This window comes from Protopterus annectens, chromosome 2.part0 (genome assembly GCF_019279795.1).
Source record: "Protopterus annectens isolate FY-2018-M chromosome 2.part0, PAN1.0, whole genome shotgun sequence".
NCBI classification, from domain to species: Eukaryota; Metazoa; Chordata; order Ceratodontiformes; family Protopteridae; genus Protopterus; species Protopterus annectens.
The window spans coordinates 280126604-280146974 of NC_056728.1; the positions used below are offsets into that span (position 1 = coordinate 280126604).

The window sequence follows — 20371 nt, forward strand, 5'->3', positions numbered from 1 at the left end:
GAATGAGTTGGGATGCTATACGTGAAATTAGATTTAGGAATTTTGTTATTAGTGTGTGTGAAATTTTAAGGAAATGGGGTAGAAAAGGTGGTTGAGAGAAAATAGTAAATAAAGCAGTGTCAACTGGTAAGTGATATGACGACATTATTGGGAATTATTTGTTCTGGAAAATTGAAGGGGACTGTGTTAGTGGAGGTTGGGGTGTATAGATTAAGTATGGTAGGAAGTTAAATGGGCTGCTACTGTAAGTAATATGAACAGTGTTGAGTATAAGACTAGCATGTTAGTTTTGATATAAAGATTTCTGCAATTTGGGGTACCATGGCTCACTATTATGACTCAATAGCAGGACTGTTTTGAGGGGTTAGTTATGGTAGAATGAAAATGTATCACATGGGCTTGGAATTAGATTCACCCACCCCATTAAAGAAAGAATGCAGTGCTGTCTATGAGAACTTAATATCATTATTCCAACATGGACTCCTTTTCAGAATCACCAGCCCACGGACCAGGCTTACTGTCTTTCAGACTTGTACTGGTAACTGCTGAAGTGAAGTTTACTGTGTGTAGTTTTAAATTTTTAGAACTATGTTACGATATTTGCACTATCTTTGTACCATTTTAACTTGAGTATATGGAATTCTGTTTACCTAAGCCTGACCTCGTATTCCATATTGTTTTCTACATTCTCTGGTATTTTTGGTACACTGTGACTTACTTTTATGGCTTGAATTGTTTTTAAGTAAGCAAAGAAGATATATTGGTTCAAATATGTAGGGAAGCTTGAAGGTGCTTTTTTTCTTTTAGTTTCCTGTAACTGTGGTTGGGAGAGTCACACTTAAAATCAAATATGTAATGACTGTCTTTCTAGATCATTACTAGTAAAGATGAGTAGGAAGATGAAACTGCTGTTCGAGTAGCAGTTGCTTTGTAAACTGAACATTTCCCTGGTTAGTCTAAGACTATGGGGGGGGGGGGGATCCACAACTGGCTAGACACCATGAAAATTCAGGGCCAAATGACTATGTTAAAAACTTTCCTTGCATCAAATATCACAACAAACAGATTAATTCTTCATATGAACAGTGAAACATATTAAGACTTGGAACATACTTGGTTTGCTATCCTATGATAAACCTCTGTTAAACACAAAAATGTGGAGCATAACATTGCAATATGCAGGTGGCACAGTGGTTAGCATAGTCACCTCAAAGGAAGTGGTTCTCCAGTTTGATTCTTGCTGGTGTGCTGTCGGTGCTGAGTCTGCATTGTCCTCTCTGCATTTGTGTGAGTTTCCTCCCACATTCCAAAAACACACATCTGGAGCATTTCTCACCAGGCCTCTGCTGAAAAGGCTCTATCCCAGTCGGACTTTCATGGTTAACAAATGTTAAATAAATAAGCATGCATGCTATGCCAGGGAATGTGCATTTCATATTTAATTCACAGTGTGTGTGTGGGGGGGGGGGGGGGGCGTGAAGCTGTGGTCAGAAAAGACCCTTGCCTATGTGTGTGTTAACTGAAAGATTACCCCTAATGCTGCCGTGATGTACTGCATACAAACAGCATTAAAGGAAATATCTTACATTTTAGAATAACCTGATGATATAAATTGCCCTCATTGCGTTTCCATCTCTCTGTACTGGTATGAGTCAGTGAAGACAGTTTTCTGATGGACGTTATGTGCACACAAATATGGCAAATGCACAATTGTTACTGCTCCAAAGACACAACTAACTATAATACATTAGAAAGTTTTACATAACATGAAACAGATTAACTGCAGACCTGTATGTCTCTAGTCATAGGCGACTCTTTAGTCGGGCACACTGATGTTCCACTCACCATGCTAAACAAGGAGAAAGTTACTGTCAGGTGCGAGGATCATAACACACACACTCAGTTCACTCCACAAGGACAAATATGACTCTGTCATTGTCCATGTTGTTGTGAATGACCCGAGACGTACCTCCCTGGACTAAATGAAGAGAGACATGGAGGAGCTCTCCAATCTTGCCCAGGCAGGTATGACCCTAGTCCTGAGCAGCATCCTCCCACTACCCAGAATGACACCACAGTACAAGGACAAAATGATTGACTTCAACAATTGGCTAAGCTTCTGGTGTCATTCTAAGGGGATCCATTATCTGTCTGCATGGGGTGACGATCGACAGACCACAATGCTTTAGCAGAGACGGCCTGCACCTGTCACCCTTGGGATTCTGGATACTGGCTAAGGCTCCTGCCACCCCTATAGTGCCTTTAGGCAAGGTTCAAATTCACCACCGTGAATGGTACAAGCAAGCAAAATCTGAGGGTAATGCTACTCAATGCTAGAAGTCTAAACCTCAAAATGTACTCGCTCCTTAAAATGGAGAACATTGTCACTGCTGAGACCTGGGTTCAAGATTCCACACAGCACCCCTGCATTACTAGGTTATAATTCATACCACATCTTTCAGCCACCTAACCTGGACTGAAACACTAAAGGCGGAGGCGTGTCCATATTCATTAAGGATATCCACACCTCCCGGGTAGTTGCTCAGCATAATGCATCCAGGATTATCCAAGTGCAACTAACTCTGGGCAAGACCACAATCCAAATTGTAGCTTGCTACAGATCTCCCACCATGCCCCAGGATTTCCACTCCTCATTTCTTGATACAGTGGAAATTATTAGGGTACAACCCAACATCCTAATACTGGTCGATTTCAACTACCCCACCATTAACTGGGAAAATTACTCATGTACCAACTCTTTTTCTCAACGTTTCCTGGAATTCATAAATTCCAATGCCTTGGATCAACTTATCCACACCCCCACCAGGGGCAGCAATATCCTAGACCTGGTCATTACCAACATGGGCGACAGGTGTTCCACATCAGAGATAAATTCCTCAGTCAGATGCGACCTCAAGCTAATCACGCTAGACATCCACATCCCGCTCCCACCCCCTATTAGGGAAACCACAGTAAAAAAATTTCTCCAAAGACAACTTCACTCAAGACAGAAGTGGCAAACTTCACGACACCCATGCAGACGGACAATAGAGGTACGACTGTTGAATCCTACACAAATGCACTTTACAAGCACTTACATAAGTGCATGGATCGTGCTATCCTCCAAAAAAAGGAAGCCAAATCTGGTGGTCCCCTGCCATAAACAAACTCTACAAGAAACAAACGGTTGCAAAAAAGAGTAAAATCACATGATTAGAGGAACTCCCTGGTCAGCCTCAGTAAGAAGCCGAGATCCCTCATAAAATCCTTCAAAGCTAGTTACGAAAACAAAATTGTTACAAAAAGAAAATCGACACGGATTCTAAAGGACAACCAAAAAGAATTCTGTAGCTACGTCAAGAATCTCAATGGCAACACTCTGATCTTCTTTGAGTTACAGCACAATGGCACTAAATATGCAGAACCAACAGATATTGCCAACATCCTGGCAGATAGGTTCAGTGCTAACTTTACCCCCCCCTCACCCCCTAAAGGGCCCATCTCTATACCGGAAGAATGCAAAGTTACTGGAATCATGGCTACACAGGTAAAAACCACACTCTCCAAAGCCAAGAACATAACTACAGAACGAACTGGGACCCAACCTAAGTGCCATGTTTAATCATAGCCTCACCTCAGGCTTTGTGACCAATGAATGGCGCACAGCGACTTATCCCACTCCACAAGGGGGGAAGCCACCACAGACCCTGGGAACTACCGCCCCATTAGCCTGGTCTACAAGGCCATGGAATTTATAAACAAAGAAATTGGAAATCTCCAAAGTCTAGACCCAGTTTGGGTTTGAAAAAAAAAAAAAAAAAAAAACAGATCATGTCTCCTAAACCGGATAGACTTCTTTGAAGCAGTCACCAAAGCCGTAAACAAGGGTAAGGTGGTTCACATAGCCTATCTAGATCTCGCCAAGGCTTTCAACACCACCCCCCACTCTAGAATTATAAATAAACTTACTAAACTAGGTATAAATCCTTATGTCACAAGATGGGTTGCCTACTGGCTTCACTGACCGAACCCACACTGTGAAAGTAGCAGACTCCAAATCCAACTTCGGACCAGTGACAAGTGGAGTACCACAGGGTTCAGTCCTGGGTCCTCTCCTGTTGGGTATCTACTTCTCTGAAGTACAGGCTAACACAAGGTCTTTGGCTAATGAAGTTCACAGATGACTGCAAAGTAGGAGCCATAATCGAAACCCCCAACGATGTGGACATCCTAACAAAAGGGCCTCACTGAGACAGATGCCTGGTGTCAAAGCCATGGCCTCAGGCTCAATGCCAAAAAGTGCATGGTCATCCCTTTTGGTAAAAACTCTTGCTCCCGTGAACTACCACATAGGCAGTAGTCTACTTAACACTAAAAGTATGTTGAGACCTAGGGACACAGGTGGACAGTAGTCTCTCCTTTGGTAATCACATTGCCACAGTAGTCAGGGAATCCTTCTATGTGGCACACCTCATCACAAAAGGTTTCTCATCCAGGAAAAAAAAAAAAAAAAAAAAAAAAAAAGGAGGTCATTGTTCCCCTCTACTCATCACTCATTAGACCCATTATAGAGTACAACACCCCTTTTTGTATGTACCCAACAAGACATCTACAACAACTGGAAAGGCCGCAGAACTACCTCACAAAGAGGATTACCAGCCTCAAGCAGATGCCCTATGCAGACCATCTAAAAAAACTCCAGCTTTACTCCGTTGCATATCACCTACTCAGAGGCGATCTCTGCCTAACATACAAAGCTAGCTGTTGGATATGTTTCACCTAAAGAAATCCCAATCCATCCGAGCAACACGCTCTCGTGACCTAAACCTTGTCACCACAATAAACAGAACATGCTGGAGGGATAGATTCCTTTCCCAGAGACTTCCCATACTCTGGAACAAACCTACCTATCTATATCAAACAGAGGTCCTCATTAGCACTCTTCAAGAAGAATCTTGATGATTGGATGTGAGCGAGGAAATTCACCCCGGGGATCACTTCTGTGGCTCTGCTCGACAGGGGTACAGGAAAATATATTTTTTTTGGGTGGTGAAAGCCAGAGTACCTTTTTGGCTAGGCTTATATAAGGTCCTAGGGCCAACACCCTAGTACCTACGTATGTATGAGCTTTTGTATAACTTTTTAAATTGCAAGGGGTGGGAGTTATTTAAATAATATTTCATATTGGTTCTGCTACTGAGAGGCGATTAAAATTATGCCTGCTCTACTGCTAAAGTCAGTAGTATTGGTAGAAGCAAGGCACTCCTGCTGAATGAAGGATAATGGAAATTGCATGTACCCTTCAGATATTTTTGTGGTAGCTTGGCCTACTGAAGTGTCTTCTGATGGGGTGACAACAGGAAATCTATTAAGACCCGATTCAAGGTTGGGAACACTTACCCACAGAATTTTACCTGTTTTAAGTCAATAAAATGATTTATGCATGTTGGCCCTGACTGGCTGTATAAGCTACCTTTCCACTGTTCTTATTCATAGTGGAAAATTTATTTGAATCAAAGATGGTGATGATAATGAAGCACAGATGCATGTGTGTGTGAGAAGGGGAGAATGGAGCTTATGAGTACAGCACTTTTCTGAGTACTTCATATTCAAGACATTCTAAACGCATTCTACTGCTAGGATTGCACTAGTGGTTTGCCATTCTGAGAAAAGATGATTACAGATTTTCCAGTATAGTCTTGGTTCTTTAACTGTTTTGTATCAAAGTAGATATGAAGTACGTGGATCTGATTTTGCCAATTTTCATTCTATCCTCAACTGATGGGTTTGGATCCAATCCCTCAGATCTGATTTGGCTCTTACTAAAGCTCATGGCAACCAAAAACTCTTCAGCTTCTCCCTTACCCACAATGCACCAACCCCAAGTACCTCAGATCTTATTTGCTGCTTTCAAATTCGGCTTTCAGTGAAAAACTTTTTGTATTGATATTTTTCTGAATACAGTGGCAAAAGGGCCTGCGTGCTTTAAAAAATGTTCAAAATATGGACATAAAAGATTCCATTATTGGATGCATACACCTTGTGTGTGTATTGTTTAGGACCTCTTCATTATCAGGAGGACTGTTCAATATGCTATGCCTTCAGTCCCAGGGCTCTGGTCAAACACAAAACTAAATTAATCTCGAAAGGAATCTTGCCCTCTTTTTTTGAAGAGGCTATATGTGGAGGCAAGTCTCCCAAAGTAAAATTGAAGACAAAAATCAGGGCCCTCGAAGCCTTCCTCCTCATCTTCAGCTTCGAGTCTTCACAAAAAAGGATTAAAAAAAGAGATCGGACTTCAACCTCGGATCTGAAAACACTGAAAATGTCTGATCAGATGCCCTTGGATCCAAAGAAATAAAAGTTGATGGCTCTAACTTCATCACATCCAAGACAATCTTCTTCGTAACTAGTTGTTGTCAGTCCATCTAAATTTATTGTACTACCAAGGACTAGACATTCACCCTCAGTGGATGCTGTACCCCCCCCCCCCTTTTCCAGAAGGACGCGGCTCTCCTTCAGTCTTGTTTGCTTGTTCTTCCAGGAACCTTACAGAAGATGTGGAAAGAGTGGGGAAAAAAATCTTCTCAGCGCAGGGTCAGCTGGGAGCTCCTCAGTCAGTAGGTCCATTCCATAAAAGTTTGTCCTCTGACTCCTTTAATGGTTTAAGAGTCTGTGGATCCTAACTGCTCAGATCATAAGCTTACTCTGATCCTGTTGGATCTGGACAGCTTGCCGAAGCTTCCCTGTTGAATCCAAGGTGTTGCAGTCAACTCTAAAGATATTGGAGCCCTCTGTGCACCTCATATCCTTCGCATCGGGCAGCTCAACCCTGACTTCCACTTCGGGGATTTTGCCTTTGGACTGGGGGTGGGCCATGGCCCAGAAGCTTGCCTTCTTGGATCCGAGGTCTTCCCGTTATAAAGGACGATATGCTTTCAAAGCTGTGAAGAGAATTTTCTCTGCCTCGAAAGAATGGATGGAGCCAACCCCCTCAGATCCTTTATCTTCAACCCTGATGTCTCGGTGTTCAGAGTCTCACCAAATCTTTCCACATGTACAGCCAGTACCAAGACCCCAGGCTTCCCTCGCAGGGAATTTTGATTTCTTCTTCTGATACTCTCTGGATCATCCTATGGAGAAGATCCTTAAGAAGACGACATGCAAGAGGAAGTACCTAGACTCATTAGAAGAGTCCATCACAGAAGATACGGATTTCAATGAAGGTGAAGGGTCCCCACTGTCACCTCCTGAAGAGGTCTCATTTGATTTTTCAGAGTTACATTATGGAGTAATACAACCTTTCTTCCTAAGGTGGTGTTAGAATCCAATATCAGTCAGTCTATAAAATTTACCAGTATTCTTTCCTAAATTTACTAACAAAGGTGAATACATGTTACATTTACTAGATGTCCACAGACGATTACACCTACACAGAACAAAAGATAAAAAAAAAAACACGTCACCTCACAGCAAGAGATTCTCCGGTTCGATTCTTGGCTGGAGTGCCTTCTGTGTGGAGTTTGCATGATCTCCCTGTGTTTGGGTGGTTTACTCTGGGTATTCCGGTTTCCTCCCATATTCTAAAGACATGCGACTGGAGCATTTCTCCACAGGCCTCCGCTGAAAATAGGCTCTATGGAGCCTAGTCAGACTTTCCCAGTCAACAAATGTTAAATAAAAATAAATACTCTACCACAACTGTTACAGCCCCATTCCACTAGATCCATTGCCACCACTTCAGAATTTCAATCCAGAATGCCCACGGATGATATATGCCCAGCAGCAACTTGGGCTACTCCTCATACTTATTACTCTTTACAAATTGGATCTGGTCTCCAGAGGTAGAGCATCATTTGGTTCAATGGTGCTCAGGAATATCCTTTCTTGAGTCCACCCTGGAATTTAGGTAGCTGGGGACTCTGTCCCATCAGCTGAAGATAGAATGAAAGTTGACAGATGAAGTTATATACTCACCGTAATGTTCCATTTTTTTTTTCTATTTTTCAGCTGTTTGCACAGCAATCACTTGCATACCAAACCATTTACACAATTTGTAGTCTGAATGGCCCCGGAATTAATCAGAATAAAGATATCAGTACGCTGCTAGTGCAGTATCTTGCCTTCTGACCCTTAAATAGTTCTGGGTCCTTGTCAGATACATATTAGTGTGTGTCCGTTTCAGATAGCCATCACAGTACAGATTTCTGCCAGACATGTCCACCTTGTTAGCTCTCACCCCAGATGGTGGTTTCTGAAATTTGTACTGCGTTGTAGTTTTGTGTAGGAGTGCTACTTTGTAAAGTAATCTGATTAGAGGAATATCTCTGCAACGTGCCATGTTTGTTCTTTTTGCTTTCATTTAGTCTAAACCTTGCCCGTTTTTGCTTTAATTAACCTCTGATTTTGCACATCGTACTTACGTGCAGTTGTTGATGCACGCATTTTGGCTGTTAAATCTGTATTTGCTTTTTTCTACACTGAAAGTAACTGGTCATGCACAGAACTGTCTATACCTAGCATTGTATTTATTTTCTACTGTTTGCCCGAAGTTTCTATTAGTTCGTGTTCGCTAGCGTTTTTTGTATATTGATAGTTTCTTTTACATTCTGTATAGTTATACTAGCAGCACACCTGGCTTTGTGTTTAAATCTGCTGTTTTTTGCTAGTTAGTGATAGATAATGATTTATATATACTGTCAAAGTTACTGTTAGCGTACTGAGTACATCCTTCCTGCTCTCTTGTCCTATTCCTTTTGCTTCTCAAATACTATATACCAACTACTCCCTTTTCTCGTTGTCCTCTACTTGCGCTCTCTTTCCAACCCACTTCCAGGCTGTCTCTGCCAATTATCCTTATCCCCCTGCTTACATTTCTTCTCCCCATTATTCTCTTTCAGGGACTGCTGCCTGCAACATCTCCCGGGTGACCAATAACCCTAACTCCACTACCATTTAACCTACAGGGTCACCGCTCAACAGTCAATTCCCTGCAAGCGACAGAAGGAAAAGGAGCACATCAACTGCCTGAGTTAATCACTGTATGTGCTAAGGCACTTATCCCCTGCCTTTGTTTATACTGCTTTTGTACTTCCTTGACTATAGTGTAAAGTCTTTGCTACCCCCTTGCCACTGAACCTTCACCCTAGCATAGCTTTCTCTCCTGCCCCTATTTTTTTCCTCACCTACCTTCCGACTGCATTACCTCCCACCTAACTACCATCGCAGAGTGTTCCTGCTCATACCTATTCCTTGCTTTTTCCCCTCTTATAAACTCCCACACTGCTTGCCTTCCCACCATTTGAGATTTTATCTGCCGTTTCTGGTTATACATTTGACCTACTTTGCTTCTTCTCCACTTAGGGCTTTGTGACTTCAATACAAACTCCCTCCACAAGACTTACCTGGTTTTCTTAGTGATAGTCTCTCAGATTACTCGATAACTAGGGTGTAGCTCCACCCTTGCTAATGCTCTGGCTTACTCCACTCCCCTACCCCCATTCCCACCGACCATGTCATTAGCTTTACAGCTAACTAACCAATTGCTCCTCCCACTGAACCCACCCCCACCTCTCTACAAACAAATCATACAACATCCTCATCTCGACACACACAATCAACTCCCAACAGCACCATCCGACAACCTCCACCTTTACCACACTAGCTCTCACTAGGGACTACCCACATACTGCTATTACCTTCCCCTCCCCATACCCTATTAATCTTTATCCTGCAATACCGTACTCTTGCTTTTTTCATTTTTTTCCTCTCTCATTTCTATCTGCTTTACACCTCACTAACAGAATCTACATATCCCTCTTGTCTCCCTTCCCTATTACTCCTTTACTCTCGAACATCCTTTGAAATCCAACTAACTCACAAACACCTGCCTCAAAGCTATTCACCTATTAAAGTCTCCTCTTACCCACTGCACCGTTTCATTTACTCCTCTGCCAGTCTACTCCCAAACTGCGTACTCCACAAAATTACACTTCACCCTACCGCCACTTACTACCCAAAAAATAAACCTAAATACCCAAAGTACTACCCCTCACTCTTACACAGCTACATCCTATCGAAAACCCTACTGCTATCAGGAGATATCCATCCAAACCCTGCCCCAATCCCTTCCTCACCCACAAACAATCCTACTTCCCCGCACTCAGGAAAATCTATCCCTCCCAAAAAACATTTATCTTTCTACTCAACAGTGAACTTCATGCTCTCCACTCTTCTGACATTATCACCCTCACAGAGACCTGGCTAAGGCCTCATGTTCCCGATAAAGGCATTCTCCCTCCAGGGTGTAATATACTTCAACTTGATCGTCCAAGGAAAAAAGTGGTGGAGTTGCCCTTGCCTATTCCAATCACCTTACCCGTTCACTCCTAGACAAACAAATCAGATCCTTCCTTCCTGCTGAAATCCTGCCAACCTTAAACAGTCACCATAGTAGCTACATCCATTCCACCTGGGGACAACATCCCCATACTCGAAAATTCTCTCTCCTATCTCTCTCAGCACATCCATAATGAAATCATTCTCCTTGGTGAACTGGTTATCTGTATGCTCGCCTAACTCTACCAAACCAATTAATTTGCACGGCCTCACTCAACTAATCTCCACTCCTACCCATGCCAACAAACCTCACACTTCAGGTTCCATAATTGATTGGATATTAGTCTCTGACCCACTGCACAATTCCACAACTCTACCAGACTCTCGAAATGATCACTTACCCATAAGTTCTCCACTTTATTCCTCATACCCCTAGCCCACACAGATACATTACATGTTGCAAGTTAACTTCCACCCTGAAACTCTCAACACCCACCTCTCCAGAATCAACTGGACTTTTCTGAACCAAATGCCACTAGATCAGGCAGTTCTTACATTTAACTCTACTGTCCTAAATATCCATAGCTCACTAGTACCAATCCACACTGTACATATAAAAGCCAAAATATCACCATGGTTAACCAAAGCTACTCGCAACTTAATGAATACTAGGGATAGAATGTGGAAAATATGGGTAAAATCCAAACTACCCACCCACCTACAAAAATACAAAGCACTTGGAAACCAGACAAACAAATCAATAAGGACAAAACAATTATATCATAACCGTCCCACTGCTCAACAGTCAAATCCCTCTAAGCTAAGTTTTGGCATGCAATTAATCAAATTCTCCACCTCGGCAACCCCTCTTCTCCAAACCCCTCCCCTACTAAAACACCACAAGAAACTGCAGCCATCTTTAATTCGCACTTCACTGAATCTATCAAAAAGATGCTGCCCTCTAACTCCCTAAATACTAACACTACTGCCTCTCCTACTCCTTCACTCACCTCTAATTCCAGCAATTCTTTTCCCCTCAGATCTGTACCCATCTGCTACATTAAAACTCTACTCGGCAAGCTAAAACCTTGTTCTTCATAAGCCAACAACATTCCCCCCCTACTTCCTTCAAGTAGCAGCTAACTCTCTGGCTCTCCCGGTTATCTATTCTCATAAACCGCTACATCTATGAATCTAAAGTTTCCTCTATCTGGAAAGATTCCTATACTATACCCATACATAACTCCTCTGAAATCTCCAACTTCAGAACTATAGACATCCTTTCACCCACCTCAAAAATCCAAATGTATTCACAAACAGGTCATGCAACACCTTTTACTTCTACTTTTGCCCAAAACACAGCACTACCACTGCCCTCCTATCCTTCAGCAACTCTTCTCTGAAGCAAAAGACAACAAACTGGTCTCCTGCTTATTCCCATGATCAAAAGCTTTCAACATGGTCTCCCACACACTGCTTCTAAGCAATCTGAATAAACTCAATTTCTCTATCAAAACTATAGAATGGTTTCTCTAACTACCTCTCTGATCGACAATCTGTAAAATGGTTCTCTGCCCTCTCACCTCCTCAGCCTGTTAAAACTGGAGTTTCTCAAGGTTCTATTCTTGGCCCTTTACTTTTCATTATTTTCACTATCCTACTCTATACATCTTGCCCTCAGTCATCACTTGTACAATACGTTGATGACTTCACAGTTATCTCTATTGCTGACACCCCTACTGATCTTCTCTCACTTACCCAGTCTTCCTTCAACTCAGCTGAAACCTGGCTATCCAATAACCAACTTATACTGAATCCTAAAAAAAAAAAAACTAAACTCTTACTCTCTCTCCCCAAAAACCTTAATCTCAAATCCTCCTTCTCTATACAGTCTCTCAACAACACACCCATCACTGTTGAATATTCCACTAAACTCTGGTATCACAATCGATGACCAGTTAAAATCTGATCTGCATGCTAACAATTGCATCAGTCAAACACACCAAAAACTGGGACTCGTACAGAAATAAAAAGTTCCTCATTAAAGCAAGAATATCACTCTCACATGCTTATCTACTACCATGTCTACTGTACAGCTCCCAAATGCTCAAACCTTAACTCATCACTCCTTACTAGGTTAGAATCCACCTATAACAATGTGGGTCTATATTACATGATCAAATGATCACAACAGCGAATGCTGTAAAGAGCGAAAATGCAGCACATCAAAACCATTATTGTGGGGGGATGCTCATCTCACACCCCCTGCTAAATATATATATATACCAACTCAGAGATCGCACTACAGTGAGGAAAGAGCAAATATTCTGTTTTTCACTGTACTGCAATCTCACAAAAAAGCACTTCAGTGTGCTGCATTTTCGCTCTGGAGCGTTCGCTATTGTGATAATTTGATCACGTAATATAGACCCTAACAGAGTAGCCAGATTTGCAGTAAACCAAACTAATAAATCTCATCACTGTCGCTCTCTAGAAGCATTAAACTGGCTAGAATTTCCCCACCACCACCTTCTCTCACAGCTCATGGTTATTCATTCCAATTTATATCAACCTTCTTTTTGTCCCAACCTGTCCTCCCCCTTATCTCCAACTACAATCCTACTAAAACTCTACGTTCTGACCAAGACCTACTACAGATCCATCAACCAAAGAATAAATCTGGCTGCAACCTTTACAGCTACAACCCTGCTAAATCATAGAACAAACTCCCACGGGAAATCAGAACTAAACAATGCTAAAAAATTCAAATCAGCCTTGAAGGAATACCTGAAGAGTAAATGGACCTGCCACTGTACTCAACCTCCCTAACTTCTTCTCCTTCCTATTACCTGTTGCAGTACACTTAAACCTCTACACAATCTTCTCCCCTACCTACATAACCACACTTCTCTTTCCCAACTTAAAACTTGCTTCTACTCTAAAGTCACCCTTTTCAACTTATTACTGAAAATCCTTTAACCAACACTTCCCAACTATGCTGCATTGCCTCTACTATCCTATTCTCTAAATTAAGGTGTATAATCAATTTGTATTGGGTAAACCCAAGTATAATCCAGTACTGTTTTGTCTGTAGTTAACCAGGCTGTATTTTAAACTCGTTTCATTCAAAAACATCTTAATATTTGTCTGTACACAATATAAATTATATTTCAAACATTATTAATGTTCCTTACAACTGTTACCTGGAGCTTTCTCCAAATTGAATTGTAATCTATACTACAATGTATACATAACTGTTGGAGCTTTTCTCCCCGGGCCTCCGCTGAAAAAGGGCTACCATGTCAGGCGGACAAACCCAGTCAACAAATGTAAAATAAAATAAATAAAATCTGCGTTATACATTTTCATTCTCTCTCAACTCCCAACCCACCAACCTCCATCCTGTGTAAACTTCTGGGAGAAGCAGTTACAGGACAGGACTTCCTTTACCTTATTTAACATTTTATTTTATTTATTTTTATTTTATTTTACATTTGTTAACCGGGCTAGTCCAACTGGATACATGTCCATTTTCAGTGGAGGCCCGGGGAGAAAAGCTCCGCTATCTACTACATGGCAGTTATAAGAAAACAAGAATGTACAAAAATACACAGGGCATTTAAACCACAATTACAGGATGTTCAGAAAAGGTGATCAGACAGAGACTTAAGTACAGGTAAGCATAATATGCAACAGAATTAATAACATTGTTAAAGTTTAACAATAGAAATTTGAGTAAAATATATGTTAGTAGAGAAAGTCAAATTCCCAGTAGAAATGGAAAGTGTGAAGTAATAGAGTTTGGGAGGAAGAGAAGGCAGGAGGTAAAAAGATCAGCTAGGGTTATTGCAAGAGCATAGCCAGTGATTGGTTAGAAAGTGTTTCAGTTTAGTTTTAAATAGTGGGATAGAAGTTAGGGCTGTAAGGTCTGGAGGAAGTGATTCCAAATTTTACCAACTGAGTTGGAAAACATTTGTTTACCGGGAAAGTCCAACTGGGTCAAGGACCCATTTTCAGCAGATGCCTGGGGAGAAAACCTCCAAGTGAATCCATACAGTTAAAACACAGTACATAAACAAGACAGTAGCAAGTACTGAAGCACACCCAAAATAAGTAGTTAATACTATATAAATACAAATACAGTAATAGAACATGTACTAGATAGAAGATATTAAATAAAAGTGATGTTGCAGGTTACACCTTATATATATGTTTCATGTCATAATCATGAATTGCTGATCTGATTTCAGCAAATCAATTAGTGTCCATGAAGACAAAACTTCAAAATAACGAAAGTGCATAACCGCAAATAGGACTACGTCAAATTCATGCTTATGCATTTACATTACATTACGGAAGTGTTTGCCTGGGATGGTGTCTGCAGTTTAAGGTGAGGGAGTGTTTTTGTAACTTGTATGATTGGGTTCGGGAGGTGGAGATATGAGTGTGTGTGTTGGTTGTCTCTGATTTTTTTTTACTATTTGTGCGATCTCGGAGTTAGTATAAGTGGGGGGTGCAGGGGGCTTGCCCCCCTGCATTTGTATAGTGTAGGGGTGTCTGTGTGGTGTTTTGTTGTGTGTGATATGGTATGTGTGCTGTGTGTTCGATGTTGTGGTTTCATGATTGTTAAGTGTCAGAGTTGTGATGGTTTTGCCTTTATACTGTCGAAATGCTGAAATTCAATATTTCAGCATTTCGGCAATATGAAGTGAAACCATATATATGAGCTCCAGATGTAGTGTTCCTCCAATAGGACAGCAAATATTTCCTTTTCTACTAAAGTCAGCAAACAAGATCCGAGGTATTTGGGGTTGGTGCATTATGGTTAAAGAAGTTCAAGAGTTTTTGATTGCCACAAGTTTCAACAACATCCGGGTCAGATCCAAGGGATCGGATTTGAACCCATAAGTTGAGGAAGAATGAAAATGGACAACACAGATGTAACATTATGGTGAGTACATAACTTTTTTTCATGCGGTTGACCTCATATCTGCAGACAAAATAATTCCTGAACAATACAAGTAACATAGCTGTAGGAATATCTGTCAAGACTCCATGGAATACAAGCAAACCATCCTACAGCAAATGAAGACCACGACACATTTTTAATATTACTGCAGCATTCCATCAGTTATGTTGTACGTGTAGCCACAAGGCTTGTGCAAAATCCATGTTATGCTCAGGTTTGAAGGACTCCCTTTGGAAGAGTAGGGAAGGCAGGAAGATACAATACCAATGGAATATACTGTATAGCTATAATGTTTTATATTACTGTAATTTAGGTGGAGTTGCCATTTTGCTTTTTTCCCTACAGTGGCACAGGTCACTCATACTCTCATGGTAACTAAACCTGAAGCTCTTTTCATTGTCATTAGTTGGGGTACCAGAGTGATGCACTTCAATGCTTTGTGTACATCTTAACATAACTTCTTCTTGAAGTCAAATGTAATAAATATACCCGGATTCTGAAACAAGAACTTTATAAAACACTATGTATAAGGGATACAAATGTTTTAACAAAAGGCAATATTGGTACTGTTCCCTTTCCTCATTGAGTGTGTGATTCTGGACATAATTTGCACAGCCTTCCTCTACAAACTTTACAAGTTTCCACCACACACACACAAAAAAAACAGCCACAGCCCACATTTAATTAATTGCAAAAAATAAAATAGTCTCCTTTCTTAAAGCATTTAAATTAAAAATAAAATAAACCCCCACATTCCTAACAATACCATAAGATGTAATTTGTCTGAATAGTGACAGTGTTGCAAAGGGTTTTTGTAATACAGGGTGCAGGGTTAGTGTTTGCTCGCATTCATATGGTGGGATGGGGGCATACTAACCTGAATCCTGCCCCTTACCTTTGAAAACCCCTTTCATAACACTACAACTACATAAGACACTAAGATACACACATATGCTTCAAACATCAAAAAAGACAACACTGAAGCTATCTCCCTATATAACCCTAACCTACCAGACAGTCACTCAAGCACACTCCCTCCCCTAACACAAATCTACTTACCTCTGTGTACATTATGAACTGTCGGTAAAATGAATTGTCTGTATTCTACAGTCACACTGTCCACATTCTGAACTGCACAGACTCACACACCCTCACCACATATTGACAGACACACTGTATGCAGTATCCCAAGTACCTTGAAAAGCTGGTATAACAGGTATCTCAATATTTATTAGCTGCAGTTTAAACTTGATTTTTTAAGTACACTTGCTGTTCTGATGAGCAACCCTTAGGGTATAAAATGCCAGAGCCTGAAAAAACTGTACAAACTGAGTATGTTGTAAAGAGTCTGAAAGACATTTCCACTGTAATACAAAGATTATCCACAGTTAAAAGTAAAAGGCATGGATTTGGGTTTTTACATCATGCATGCTGTTGAATCATGTGTAACATCATTTTCAGCTTTTAATATTTGAACCTGACCAGGTATAAAATAACCTCAATTTAAGATTTATAGCAAGCCGAAAGACACAACAACAAAAAAGTATCAGAACATTTTTTGTGATTTTTATCATTGGTTTATGACACACAACTAAGTATGGCAAAGGGCACTCCATCTTATTTACCAAGACAACAGCAACTACTTGTGCTGTGTAATGAGCACCTCCCAGAAACGTAGATGCCACTGTATTGCACAAGTCCATCTTTACGAGGAGAGATGACAGTCTGTTATGCAGAATTTATCTGAAGAGTTTCACTGAGAAATTTCAATCTTATACTACTTAGAAATCTTATTTTTTTTTAATTTTGTTAACCAAGTAGTGAAATGAAGCAAAATATCTCTTGCCCACTGGTTCTGCAGTGTCCATACGTTTAGCAGAGACGTGGATCTTGCCAATTTGTACTGGTTCTAGCAAGCAAAGCTTCAGTACAAAAGGGCAGAACATACTGCATAGCAAATAGTTGGTCCCACAAATTAAAAACTCTAAACTTTACTGTTACTGCCAAGGTTAGACTGAATTTGTTTTGTATCTTGTTACAGGTTTGCTGCTGACTGGCTAGTAAAGAAAACCTGTTTTAAAAGCTAGTCATCTGGTGAACAGGATATTTACAGGGATTGCAGAGAACCACATACTGCACAGTCAGGTGATGTGAGGAGATTCAGACATTATCGGGTGTGCTGAAAATATTTAGAACAGTTTATGTTTGTGCAGTGGCAGTGTAAATGTGTTTTGAATGTTGTGGAAAACTGAGGAGGAGGAAAAGGCAGAAGAAAAACAGAAGGGTGTAGCACACATCCTATAACTACTATAAAAGAGTACAATGACAGGAGTAGACAGGAAAGCATAAGAAACAACCAATATAACCAAACAGCCTCTTAAAGAAATAAAAGCAACACACATGGCAAAATAAAGAATGGCTCTGAGTGAAGTTTTAGCATTTCCTGGTTCTCTGAATATATGCAGGGAGATGGATGAGAAAGCAACACCAGGTAGCTCTAGAAAGAAAATGTTCAGACCATGTTTCTTGATTTTTGTTCATTGTTGGGATGAAGCACAGAAATAGAACGGCAAGCATCTCAGTGGCCTTTTGCAGATGAAGACATGACAGTACAATTTCACAGGATCTCCACAAAGTACTGCTACCCCATCTCTCTTCTTCCTCTATGCTTTTGAAATAATAACGCCAGGTTATTGTCCTGTAGTCTTCACCTTCATGATCAAACCACACCGACAGTGGGTAAATCCGGTGTTACCTACAGCCAGCTGAGCTATGGTATAGGGCAAAAATTATACAGTAACAGCAAAGAGCAAGTGATGGGACACGAGGCAAGAATTCAGAATGTTTAATTCAGAATTAATAATTTGGTGCTCTGTTCCAAGCATCATTTTCAAACACATTGAATGCTGTTTGTATTTCTCTGTGTGTGGTAGTAACTCTTTCTTGTTGTACTAATTTGCTTGAAGAGTTTTAAGAATTTTGCTGTTTTTAACTATTACTAACCTATGTATTAATTGCTTTCTCGCTATGTATGTTGATTTTTACATATGTATTTATTTGTACTTCTGCGGAGCTTTTCTCCTTGGGCCTCTACTGAAAATGGAAATTTCTTCAGCTAGACTAGCCCGGTCAACAAATGTAAAATGAATAAAAATAAATAAACATTGTAATATAAATGACAACTTTTTAGCTTATTTTGGTGAATGTATGACTACAGTGCCACTAGTTTCCATCTTTTGCCAGACTTTCAACTGTTATGATACTTGTGCATTTTTAACAGTTTCTTCCCGACTGGTGGCTTTGCACTGGCAAAAAAAACACTACTGTATCACATCCTAGGAATAAAGTTTGGAGCAGAATGACTTGCTCATAATTGCCAAAACTAGAAGCCACTGGTTAATGATATATATATATATATATATATATATATATATATATATATATATATGTATTACTCCTCTTAGAATGATGTTGCGCTTCTGGATTCATTTGTATAATCCCTCTTGGCATGAAGAAAGAGGCTTCTATAACTCTTATGCTTCCTTTTCAGGCGCGATGTCCTCTCTCTCACTACTGCAGTTTCATACTTTGCACACAATTAGGATCAAAAGGCAAAGCCAGGCCCCAAAATGTGTACTGTGAAATGTTACCATATTTATCATAGGTTCATTTAGTTTGTGTTTTTGTCAACTTTAAGTATGTATGTCCCCCACCGACGTAATGTAGGATTGTTACTACATAGACGAGTTACAAAAACTCAGCAGATCCGTGAGATGATCTTTCCAACGGCACAGCTATAGTTTTACGTTTTCAGTTTATGAAAAAGACTAACATTTTGAACACAAAGGACGAAAAGACAATAGAAAGTAACAAAGTTATGAAAATACACTGCAATTCTAGTACAGTTGCCTAGTTTATGGTATCTACGTCTACAGTTTTGAAAGACAATCAAGAATTTCATTAGCGACTAATTTAACGACTTCTTACGCAGGGCTAACACGTCCTGTTTTGCATCCTGCTGAGTGGCTTGACTCCCCCTAATCGTCCAAAGGAAATCAGCCATTTAGAATGTAATGGAACATATTCTCACCAAGTTCACTTTTTTAACTCTATTACTTTACTGCTTATCTTGTTAGCGGTCATGCATCTTTAAACCACCATACTGCCGCAGGTCCTAGGTCCACCTCACAAGTATAAAATAACAAAGAATAAAATGCGCTGACGAAAAGTGGCCTATGCCTTGCAATAAAATATAATATCAAGTAATTCAGGCAGCGCACGCACTGTATACCAAACTATTAACAACCAAACATGAATTTTCAATGAAAGTATGTGTTAACTATGCCTTGTATGCTGGGCTACGGCTTCAACGGCCTTACGATTACTCTGATATACTTACACATACTGTATTTTTGCTATCCAGTTACACTAGAAAAAAAAGTAGGCAGAAAAAGAAATGCATTACAAATAAATAACCTTCTTATAAAAGGCCGCTCTGTATTTCTTCTTGTCAGCCTCTGCAGTATAAATATATCACTTCTTTAAAAACAGTCCACAAAACCCTTTACTTTCATCTACATTTGTTGTACGTTTGAAAGCCAGGCCAGATTTTAGGTCGCACATATATCAGCGGATCATTTACTGGCTACACTTCCGGTTGCATTAGCTCCTTTCACCAACCCGGAGACAACGCAGAAACAGAAAGAAACGTTTTCCCACTCATCGTGCTTGTAACTGTTTTGTTGGTACTTCGTTTGAGAAATTAACAGGTAAGTGGATCTGACCTTTGGTATGATTTAGAGAGTTTGGGATTAATGAATAATAGTCGGATCGATCATTTTAAAGTTCGGAGTAGTATAATACCGTGTGTGAAACTGCAGCTAAACCTGCCGTTAGGCATTTCACTATAGGAATATATAGACACAGTCTGTGAAGTTATAGGTGTCAGAGGTAATAATATCATCTTTATTTCCAGAAAGACAAGTCTTTATTTGCAAAACATATAGCGACCCTGGAGTAGCAATTACATTTATAAGGTCCTCCAGTACATCCTGTGAGCGATGG

General features: G+C 40.3%; 1 protein-coding gene across 7 annotated transcripts in view; it reads left to right on the forward strand.

The window, feature by feature from the left end:
• The window catches only part of CSNK1G3 (casein kinase 1 gamma 3), a 2843512-nt gene that overhangs the window by 1548025 nt on the left and 1275116 nt on the right, over positions 1-20371 (forward strand). For 2 of the 7 annotated variants that reach the window (XM_044060770.1, XM_044060769.1), the window contains exon 1: positions 19626-20076. The exons of 1 other annotated variant lie outside the window; for it this stretch is intronic. The gene's annotated coding sequence lies outside the window, so the exon portion shown is untranslated. Of the gene's footprint in view, positions 1-19624; positions 20077-20371 lie in introns of those variants that run through there. 4 more of the 7 variants (XM_044060768.1, XM_044060766.1, XM_044060772.1 and 1 more) reach the window with 4 other exon arrangements.